Below are 11,262 nucleotides of genomic sequence, written 5' to 3' on the forward strand. Positions count from 1 at the left end.
TTCCTTTTATCTTTAAGGATAAAGCAAAATATTGGTTCAATAATCTTAGTCCTTTTTCGATAACTTCTTAGGTAGAAATGTAATAAGAGTTCTTGAAGAAGTACTACCCGGTATCGAAGACCAATGCTATGAGAACTTCCATTCGTGAATTTTCTCAAGGGGACGGGGAATTGTTTCATGAGACATGGGAAAGATTTAATGACTTGCTTAGGAAGTGTCCACATCATGACATTCCTAAATGACAATTAGTCCAATACTTCTTCAAAAGTTTGTCGGATAATAAAAAAGGAATGGTAGATTCATCAATGGGTGGTTCTTACCTTGATAAACATGAAAATGATGTTTGGCAATTGTATGAAAGTATGAGTGAAAATTCTATACATAGATCTTTGCCCTCTAAAAGTGGTAGAATTCTAGGTGGAAGGAAGAATGTTGGCTTATATCAAGTTGACAATTCAAATGACATAGCCGCCGAGGTGAAATCTTTAACTCAGAAGTTTAATCAATTTTTGGTCAACCATAATTCGGCAAATCAATTATCTTCCTCCCCTAATCATGTTCATCATGCATCTAATGAATCTTGTATGACTTGTTCTAGTGTCTTACATACTACTTCCAATTGTCCACATGGACATGTGCAAAATGAGCATTATGAACAAGTTAATGCTATATTTGTTAACCAAGGGAATAATCCCTATGGCTCACACTACAATCCCGGATGGAGGAACCATCCAAACTTCTCTTGGAAAAGACAAGGGGAAAGCTCAAACCTTCCCCATGGTGGTTTTCAAGGCAAGTATGTTCCACCTCTAATGCAAAGCCAAGGTTCCCAAGGTTATAGATCTTCGTTTCAATTATCTCATGGAAACCAATTTTCTAACTCTCATTTTCCCTATCAATCATTTTATTCCTAAGGAAATTCTAGGAGTCCCGTTTTTGAGGAGAAAGAGTTGACCGCTTTGGGCACTCTAGAGGCAAACACTCAATTATTTCATTGCCATTCTCAATCCATTGCTAAGCTAAAAACCCAAGTTGGGCAAATAGCTAGTACCTTGAATGCTCGAGAGAAAGGGAAGACGCCTCTAAATGCCCCACCAAAGTAACAATTCGTTGTAGAAACCAATGAAGGTCACACAATTGAACATGTCAATGCAGTGACGACCTTAAGAAGTGGGAGAATTGTTGACAACCAAATTGGTGTCCAAAATGAAGAGAGTGAACCGGTGCAACCAAAAGTTGACACCCGTCCCGTTTCACATTCTATTCCTCCTTCATTGCATATGCATGATCATCTTTGTGAGAAAGCGTTAAAAAAATTATTTGAAAAGTGATTTGAACAATGATTTGAACAATTCTTGTGTTGAAGCTATTTTGAAGAAAAATCTTGAAAAAGACTTTGAGCCAAAGGCTTTATTTTCGGATGCCTTAAAAGGTTCCATTTCTCTTGAAAAATAAAAGACTAAAGTGAATGAAATCATCGAAGTGTTTAGGCAACTGAAGATCAATCTTCCACTTTTTGATGCAATTAAGCAAATTCCGGTTTATGCCAAGTTCTTAAAAGATCTTTACACCCAAAAGAGGAAGAACAAAAGCCAAGCATCGAAGAAAGTGGTCTTAACCGAGCAAGTAAGCTCTATCTTGCAACACAACATTCTCCCAAAATTTAAGGACCCCGGTTCACCTACTACTTCTTGCATCATTGGTGACCATGTCATTAATCAGACTTTTTTAGATTTAAGAGCAAGTGTTAACCTTCTTCTATACTTGGTGTATGTTAAATTAGGCTTAGGAGACTTGAAACCGACGTCGGTAGTTTTGCAACTTATCGACCGATCCATCAAAAAGCCCCGGGGTATTATTGAGGATGTTTTGATTAAGATTGATAAGTTCTTCTTCCCTGTTGATTTTGTTGTCATTAACACGAAACCGGTTCCAAATCCCAAGAGTCTTCTTACGGAAGTCCAAATCAGGGTCTGGAACATAGTCTGTAATGCCTGCTGTCCAGCCTAAGTCACCTGAAGCCTCTCCAGAGTCTTTTTACGGAAGTCCGTAAGGATGCCCTTAATGCCCTCAACTTGCAGCTGGAGTGTATCAAGATGAGTGCTGAGCGAGTCATAAGCGGCTTTAGGCATAACATGTAGAAGCGGGGCAACAGGAGCAACATGAGGAGCCGGAGCAACAGGAGTAGCTCGAGCTCAATCCAACACGTCACCTATGCGAGCTTGACGGGAAGTCTTGAGTTGAACTGTGCTGGACTACCAAACCCCAAGGTCAAAATGAAACATATTGGTCAACTTTTCTTCATTATGGGGCACTTTGAACCCTTTGTTCTTGAGCAACCGGGTGATCAAGTATAGAAAAAGAAATGTCCAGGTGATGGCATTGCTCGACCGCAACACAATTAGGTCATTGTAGACCATGAGAATTTAGTCCCAAATACGCTGTGGGATGCAGAACCACTGCTCCTTCTCAGTGGCATAAAAGGCGTTCAGAAAAGCTCCTTTACGTTCAGAATGCTTTGGCACAGGAAGGACATTTTTGGCTAGGACCGAGTCTAGGAACCAGAGCCAGCATGGGAGAAATGACTTATTGGTGCTGGTTGTTCGATTGCCGGTATACTGGTTGTGGCAAATTTCTTCCACAACGTCCGCCACTTTTAGATTATCTAGAGGCGCAACGTACAAAGGTAGACCCGCTTCATCCACTGGAGATGCCAATAGGCATAGCAAAGCCGTGGCAAGGTCCTAAAGTTTGAACTTAAAAGTGATGCCATCAACAGTGGTTTTAATGACTTCCGGGTTATCGCATGAATGGAACATGTTCGCGTAAAACAGGTGGACCACACACGGATAGTAACCACTAGCGCGTGGCTTGTAAAGAGAGGCAAGGCCACGCTCCATCAATTTGCGGACCGCCCACACGGTTTCTGGATTATTTTCAAAACCCTCTTGGATGTCAAATTTGGCCTCGGTTTTGATGGGCCAATCTGCCCAATTTGGCATGGGGGACCTCCCTGGAAGGTCCTTCGGAAGAACGAGCTCGCTTGGAAGAGGTTTTGGGAGCCATTTGAGTGAAAAAGCTGGTTCGGGCAATTTAACGAACACCTGGTGTGCACAAAAATTAGGGAGAGAGATAAAAGGGAGTTATAGATGTAAAAACCCCAAAAATTGAACCCTGTAATCAACAATACAAGTCCCAAGCACAAACCACACTTCAATTCGATTAATCCCATCCTCTACATGATTAAAAATTGAAAGAAGAACAAAGGTTAGACACTTACCCAACAATGGAGAGCACAACTCCCCTTTTTCTGTGTTGATGGAGATAAGGATGAGTGGTTAAGGAAGGAAGAAGAAGGTTGGGGATGGAAAAAGAGGATAGGATGAAAGAGGATGAGGTGGAAGGTTGAAGGGCGAATGAGAAGTTTAGAGGCCAAAAGAGAGAGGAGAGAGAGGTTTTAAAAGACTTAAAATAGGCTTGCACGCCCATTTTAAAAGCAGCAGCGACGGGCGGCTGGCGCCCATGCAAATGGGCGGGCTCCTGCGGGGACTTGAGTACACTGCCTATTTTCACGGGCGCCCACAAGGGCTTGGCGGGCGCTCGCCAAGCTTCTGGGCAGAACCTCCATACTTTGATTTTGGGCCTAACGAAGGCCAGGCTGGGATTGAAAAATCCTAAAATTGGAAACTTAAGCTCTTTTAGACCCGAAACACCGTGTAAACCCTTCGGAATGGAATTCAAAATGCAATTTCAGAAGCGATTACCTTAGAGGCCCAAATTTCCCATGAGGTTTAGATTAGACTAACAAAATACAGTAATGAGCGCGAAAGATTCTAAAAAAGGCACCGAGATCTTAAAATGGCTAAGAAAACCACCTGTGACTTTTGGAATGCAATTCGAGACAATTTTGAAAGAGGTCACATTTTGGCTATACCTGTTTGATTTTCGAAAAATTCATGGCCAAGGTAACTTGAAAGGGGGAAGCTTGGAAATTGGAAGAATTTCTTCCCATGAGTGCTAAATTTAACGTCGATAGCTAGACGAACCAAGATTTCGCATTAGTCCTCGTAAATTGGGTCCGTCAAGAGGACTTTCTCTACTTTGTGAATTGGGACTATGCCATCAACATAAGGCTTAAGCCTTTAGCCATTAACCTTAAATAGAGATCCATCGGTAGGATCTTGGAGTTCAATTGCACCATGAGGAAAGACGGAAGTGATGACATATGGACCATCCCATCGTGAACGGAGTTTATAGGGAAAAAGTCTCAATCTAGAATTGAAAAGCCATACTTTCTATCCAGGGGCAAAAGACTTGTTGACTATGTGCTTATCATGAAATGCTTTAGTCTTTGCCTTATAGATTTTGGCGCTTTCATAAGCATCATTGTGAATTTCCTCAAGCTCATTGAGCTGCAATTTGCGATTGGAGCCGGCTTGTTGAAGATCAAAGTTAAACCTTTTTATAGCCCAAAATGCACGGTGCTCTAATTCGACTGGGAGATGACAAGCTTTGCCAAAGACAAATCGATACGGTGACATGCCAATGGGTGTCTTATACGTTGTCCGGTAGGCCCAAAGCGCATCGTTTAGTCTCAATGACCAATCTTTGCGGTCCGAACAAACCATTTTTTTCCAGAATATACTTGATCTCACGATTAGATACTTCCACTTGACCACTCATTTAAGGGTGGTAAGGTGTGGCAACCTTATGAATGATGAAGTATTTAGAAAGGATCGATTTAAGATAGTGATTTCGAAAGTGAGATCCACCATCACTAATGAGTGCTCGGGGCGTATCAAAACGACTAAAAATGTTCGATTGAATGAACTTGACCACAACTTTATGATCATTGGTTTTGGCAGCCTCGGCCTCAACCCATTTAGACACATAATCCACAGCTACAAGAACATACTCAAAGCCATAAGAAGATGGAAATGGTCCCATGAAGTCAATCCCCCACACATCAAAAATTTCTATGATTAAGATGGGAGTAAGGGGTATCATGTCTCTTTTAGACATGGAGCCGAGCTTTTGGTAACACTCACAAGATTTACAGAAGTTGTAAGCATCCCGAAACAAGGAAGGCCAATAGAATCCACTTTGAAGGACTTTGTCAGCGGTCTTCTTGGCACTAAAGTGACCCCCATAAGCAAGGGTATGGCAAAAATTTAGGACACTTGTGAATTTAGTTTTAGGAATGCATCGCTGGATAATTTGATCTGGGCAATACTTGAATAACTCTGAATCTTCCCAAAAGAAATGCTTGACTTGGGAGAAGAAACGATCTTTTTCTTGTTTTGACCAATTGGCATGGTCTGAAAAGACAATGACCTTGGATCCTAGAAGGTAAGAGTGGAATTTATCCAAGGCATACACCACAGCTAGCAATTCTTTTTCAGTGGTGGTGTAATTTAACTAAGTATCAGAGAGAGTCTTGTTAGTGTAATAAATAGCATACGGAAGCTTGTCCACACGCTGGCCCAAAACCGCACCCAATGCATAATCGAATGCATCACACATGATCTCAAATGGAAGAGACCAATTGGGCGGTTTCATGATTCGAGCTGATGAGAGAAGAGAACGGAGCTTCTTGAAAGCTTCCAAACAGGCTTCATTAAAATTGAACGGAATATCCTTGGCAAGAAGATTACACAAGGGCTGAGAGATTTTGCTAAAATCTTTGATGAAGCGGCGATAAAAGCCGGTATGTCCAAGGAAGGAATGGATTTGACGGACAGAATTTGGAGGGGGAAGATTAGAGATTGTCAACCTCAATTCCCCTTTTAGAAATGACATGTCCCAAGACAATGCCTTCTTGGACCATAAAATGGCTCTTTTCCCAACTTAGAATCAAATTTGTCTCCTTGCATCTTTGAAGCACAAGGGAAAGATTTTGGAGACAGGAGTCAAAGGAAGATCCAAAGATTGAAAAATCATCCATGAACACTTCAAAGAATTTTTCAACCATATCAGAAAATGTAGACATCATGTACCTTTGGAAGGTTGCCGGTGCATTGCATAGCCCAAAGGGCATGCGCCTTTAGGCAAATGTTCCAAAGGGACATATGAATGTGGTATTCTCTTGATCTTGCGGATCAATTGCCACCTGGTTATAGCCAGAATAACCATCAAGGAAACAATAGTAGCTTTAGCCAGCTAACCTCTCTAGGATTTGATCAATGAATGGGAGTGGGAAATGATCCTTCTTAGTGGTAGAATTTAGCTTCCGGTAGTCAATGCACACACGCCACCCTTAGGAACAACTTGAGTGGGGCTCACCCACTTGTTATCAAATATGGGGTAGATGATTCCCGCATCTAGTAACTTGATCACCTCTTTCATGATCACTTCCTTCATGTTGGGATTCAATCGGCGTTGCACCTCTCTGGAAGGTCTAGAGTCATCCTCCAAATGAATGCGGTGCATACAAATAGAAGGGTCGATTCCTTTCAAATCAGCCACTGCCCAGCCAATAGCTTCTTTGTGCTCTTGTAGCATCGCTAAAAGGCTATTTTTTTTATCCTTTAAAAGGTTCGAAGCAATGATGACTGGAAGAGTTTGACTTGCACCAAGAAACATATACTTGAGGTGGGCCGGGAGCGGCTTTAACTCAAGTTGTGGTGAAGATTTCAAGGAAGGCACCGGAGGAGTAGTGGAAAGTTAAGGAAGTGGTTCTCTTGGCACCTTCTAAGGAGGAAAGTCCATAGCACCAATGTCGAGCAACGAATTCACTTCTTGGATAGCTTGGTCAATATCAAAGTTCGAAAGGTCAAAATGGGACATGCAAGTTTCCAAAATATCTTTACTTAGAATGAAGGGGAGAGATTCTTCAACCACTTCATCGACCACATCAATAAGGAAACAATCATCCTCTTCGGAAGGATGTTGTGTGGCATGGAAAATGTGGAGTTTGACTTGCATATTTCCAAAGGCGATGTCCATCACCCCGGTTCGGTAATTAATTAAAGCGTTAGCCATAGCCAAGAATGGCCTACCGAGGATCACGGGAATATGCTTCTTTGGATCATGGACCGGTTCCGTGTCAAGAACCACAAAGTCTACTGGGAAGTAGAATTTGTCCACTTTGATTATGACATCTTTAAGAATGCCCAGTGGGTGCTTGACCAATCTATCGGTGAGCTGCAAGACCACGGAGGTTGGCTTTAAATCTCCCAATTCAAGCTATAAGTAAACTAAATATGGAATCAAATTTACACTAGCTCTTAAGTCAAGAAGGGCCCTTTTTATCTTGTTGTCGCCAATGACACAAGAGATTGTTGGGGCGCTCGGATGCTTATACTTTGGAGGAGCACTGTGTTGAATGATTGCACTCATATTTTCAGTTAATCTTACCTTCTTTGGTAAATGATTTTTGGAAGTGCGCTTTTGAGTGCACAAATCCTTAAGGAATTTTTCATAGGGAGGGATTTGCTTTATAGCATCCAAGAGAGGCAAGTTGATCTTTACTAGCTTAAAAACTTCCCACATGTCTTGAATTTTACAATTTTTGTTCCCAAAATGTGTCGACTCTTGGAGACGTTGGGGAAACGGAGCCTTAGGCTCATAAGAAGTCTCCACATTTGGGATGACAAGCTTAGAATTTTCAGTGCTAGAATTTAGATCTTCATGGGTGAGCTTTGGATTAGAAGAGCTAGGATTTGGAGTTTTGGGAGGAAGAACTTTTTCTTTCCCCCCATCAACCTTGTTGTCCACAACTCGGCCACTCCGAAGGGTGGTGATTGCTTGGACTTGTTCATGAGTAGGCCCACTTAGAGGAGGGGTTTCATCAATCACATACATCCCTCTAGGATTCTCAAATGGTTAAGCGAGAAGCTTCCCCTTATCTCTTTGAAGAAGTTGGTTCATTGAAGTAGTTATTTGTCCTACTTGATTTTCAAGTTTAGCAATGGACTGAGTGTGGGAATGAACCATTTGGAGAGTAGGCTGCAATGATGTCAACAGTTGCTTATTAGATTCCATCATTTGCTTGTTTAGAGATTCCATCATTTGCTTATTTGTAGCGAGAATTTCATCAGTTGGAAACGCAGGAGGTTGATTCGGGACATTTGGATTATAAGGGAGACGGTAACTTGAAGAGGCCTGAAATTGCCTATGTTAAAATTGAGAAGGGGGTTGATTTTGATGCCCTTGATTATGAAAATACAAATTTTGTGGGGCGGGTTGCCTCCACGAAAAATTCAGATGATCTCTCCATCCCGGATTATAGGTATTAGAATAAAGATTGTTTTTGGGCTTGGAAAACATCGCATTTGCATACTCTTGATTGGGACTAGGAAATTGCTCTGGTGTGGGGCAATTTTTCGAGAGATAGAAAGGACTAGTGCATGATACACACACCGCACTAGCTAAATTTTGAGACAAGGAGGGAGAGAGATGTGGTGCCATTAATTGATAAAATTTATGAGCTATGGCATCCACTTGAGAAGACACTTCCCTCATTGTCTTCGGTTGACATGGGTTGGTGTTCTTTGTGTTGGTTGAGGTTGGAGCACTACGAGAATTATGTTACAATGAGTTTTCACTCAAATTCTCAAGTAAGGTCCATGCCTCATCCGCACTTTTAGACATGAACATCCCTCCACATGATAAGTCAACCATGAATCTATGGGTGTCGGTTAAACCAGCATAGAAAGCTTGCACCAATTGCCATTTTGGAATTAGGTGGTGCGGACATTTCCTAAGTACGTCTTGAAGTCTTTCCCAAGTCTCATGGAGTTGTTCCCCCTCACTTTGTGAAAAGTTAAGAATGGAATGCCTCATTAGGTTGGTTTTACTCACTGGATAGTACTTTTTAAAGAATTCTTGTTGCAATTGAGCCCATGTAGTAATAGAATTTGCAGCAAGGGAGTTCAACCAATATTTTGCCTTATCTTTTAAGGCGAATGGGAACAAATGCAAATGGAGAGCATTTTTAGGGAAGCCCCTAAGCTTGATGGTGGAACAAATTTTAAGGAACTTATCAAGGTGCTTATAAGGGTCTTCATGTTCTAAGCCATGAAAGGAAGGAAGCATTTGAATTGTACTAGATTTGATTTCATATTGGGCTGCATCGATGTTTGGCATCACATGCAAGAAGGAGAGGTATAAGTTGTAGGGATGAAATGGTCCCTAAGAGTCATAGGAATAACATTTGGAATTTCAGCTCTATTATTATCAATTCCCTCATTCCCGACATTTGCTTCATTATTAGCCATTAGATTAATCTCAAGATCAAGTCCTCCTAAATTTTTTGATTCCCTTAGGTTTCTTCTAAGAGTTCTTTCAAGTGAATTTATATCAATTGGCACTTCAAGAGTAGGCAAGGATAGTGATTGTTGCCCAAGTATAGACTCTAGAGGGGGGGGGGGTGAATAGAGTCTAAGAAAACTTAGGTAAATTTTTCCATATTGATTTATCAATTAAAGTTAAACTTAACTTCTTTGGCAAATATTGAATGATGCAAACTGAATTTAAGCATTAATTGTCAATATTTATGAAGAGGCATATCAAGACATACATGAAGCAATAAATATGAGAGATAAAGATAGAAGTTGCAAACATGTACTTAGCGATTTTAGCGAGGTTCAGAAACTCCTACTCCTCGGCTCAAGACCCCTCTTGAGACTTCCCAATTCACTAAGGCTTCTCTTTGCGGGTGGAGAGCAAACCTTTTGCAAGAAGCACCTTCTAGCTTCTAAGTGCTAAGAGATACACCTTCTCTTAGTTTTCCTTGAGCCACACCAGCTCTTACAAGTTTTTGAAATATATAGATGAAGTACAAGATAATCTCTCTTTCAGATCTGAAGTACAAGATATAGCTCACTCTAGAGTATATATAAATAACTTGAAGCTCAACTCTCTTTTATGATATATGATGTGTATAAAATGATGATAAAAAGTTTTGATTGTTAGTCGATCTTTTTCAATAAAATCTTTTAGCTTTTATGAAGTTATTCAGTCATTATATACACTTTCAGATGATGTCTGATACTTTTCTAGCTGTTGGACACACACCCTAAGACAGAAATGCCCGTTAGAACTTTGAAATGCGCAGCTTCGGTCGACCGAAGTGAAACTCCCTTGAGTTTCGGTTGTCCGAAATGGTTTTCTGTTTGGACACCCTTCTCAGTATTTTAGCTTCGGTAAACCGAAGAGGAACCCATGTTTATTTCGGTCGACCGAAATACTTTCAGGATTGAAATTCACCCTCTTGGTATATCTATTTCGGTAGACTGAAGTGAACTCTTAGTTATTTCGGTTGACCGAAATAACTATTAGTTGGATCTATGTATTTATTTCAGTAGACCGAAATGAAATGATGATTTATTTCGGTAGACCGAAATAACTTGAAGCTTTGATCCTAACTCTTGGTTCATTTCGGTAAACTGATATACAAGTGCTTCTCATTTTGGTAGACCGAAATGGATTCTCATTTTCAGGTAAGGATATGCTTAGGTCCTTTATTCCTTAGTCATGGTGATAAAATGAAATGCATAATGTTGGAGAGTTTGAACTTCAAGATATTCATATACACTTTAACAAGGCTTCCTAAGAAATTCACCAACCTAGCTAACTCCATTTTGATAACTTGTGATGACTTGACTTTGACTTTTGATTGCTTGGTCCTTTGCTCATGCCTTAGTGTTGCTTCTTCAGATTTGTCCTTGTATTGTAGTGCTTGTTTTGATGAATGTTTTGCTCTGTAATTTCACTCAAGAAGACATTAGTAATCATAGAACATCATTAATGAATTATGATCATCAAAAACCTTTGATTCAAGGTCAACAATCTCCCCTTTTTTGATGATGACAATTCATTGATGTGTTCGTTAAGTGAGAAAAGGTATGTGAGTGATTCTCCCCCTATCAATGTGTATAGTCTTGATGAATAAGAGATTTACTAAACTCCCGCTTTCTTTGTGCAATCATTTAACCATCATTAGAAGTGAAAGCATAACATATTTAAGGCATACAACAAATCATGAAGGAATTGAAGGCATGAAAGCATATAGATTTTAATTGCCAAAAACATGTATTTTCATTGATTCACAAATTTTAAGGTCAAGATACATCATCTATTCCCCAATGACCACTACAACCAATGTTTCAATTACAACTACAATCAGCATTACCATTACCATCCACAACCTACATTAGCAGCTCTATCAGTTTTTCAATAGTCACAAAAGTCACACCAACATCAACTACCAATAACAACATCAACTATATCAACCACCAACAACACATCAAATTCTCCCCC

Source organism: Cornus florida, unplaced genomic scaffold, assembly GCF_030987335.1.
Source record: "Cornus florida cultivar Cherokee Brave unplaced genomic scaffold, ASM3098733v1 CherokeeBrave_3.0.0_Hap2_Chr10, whole genome shotgun sequence".
NCBI classification, from domain to species: domain Eukaryota; kingdom Viridiplantae; phylum Streptophyta; class Magnoliopsida; order Cornales; family Cornaceae; genus Cornus; species Cornus florida.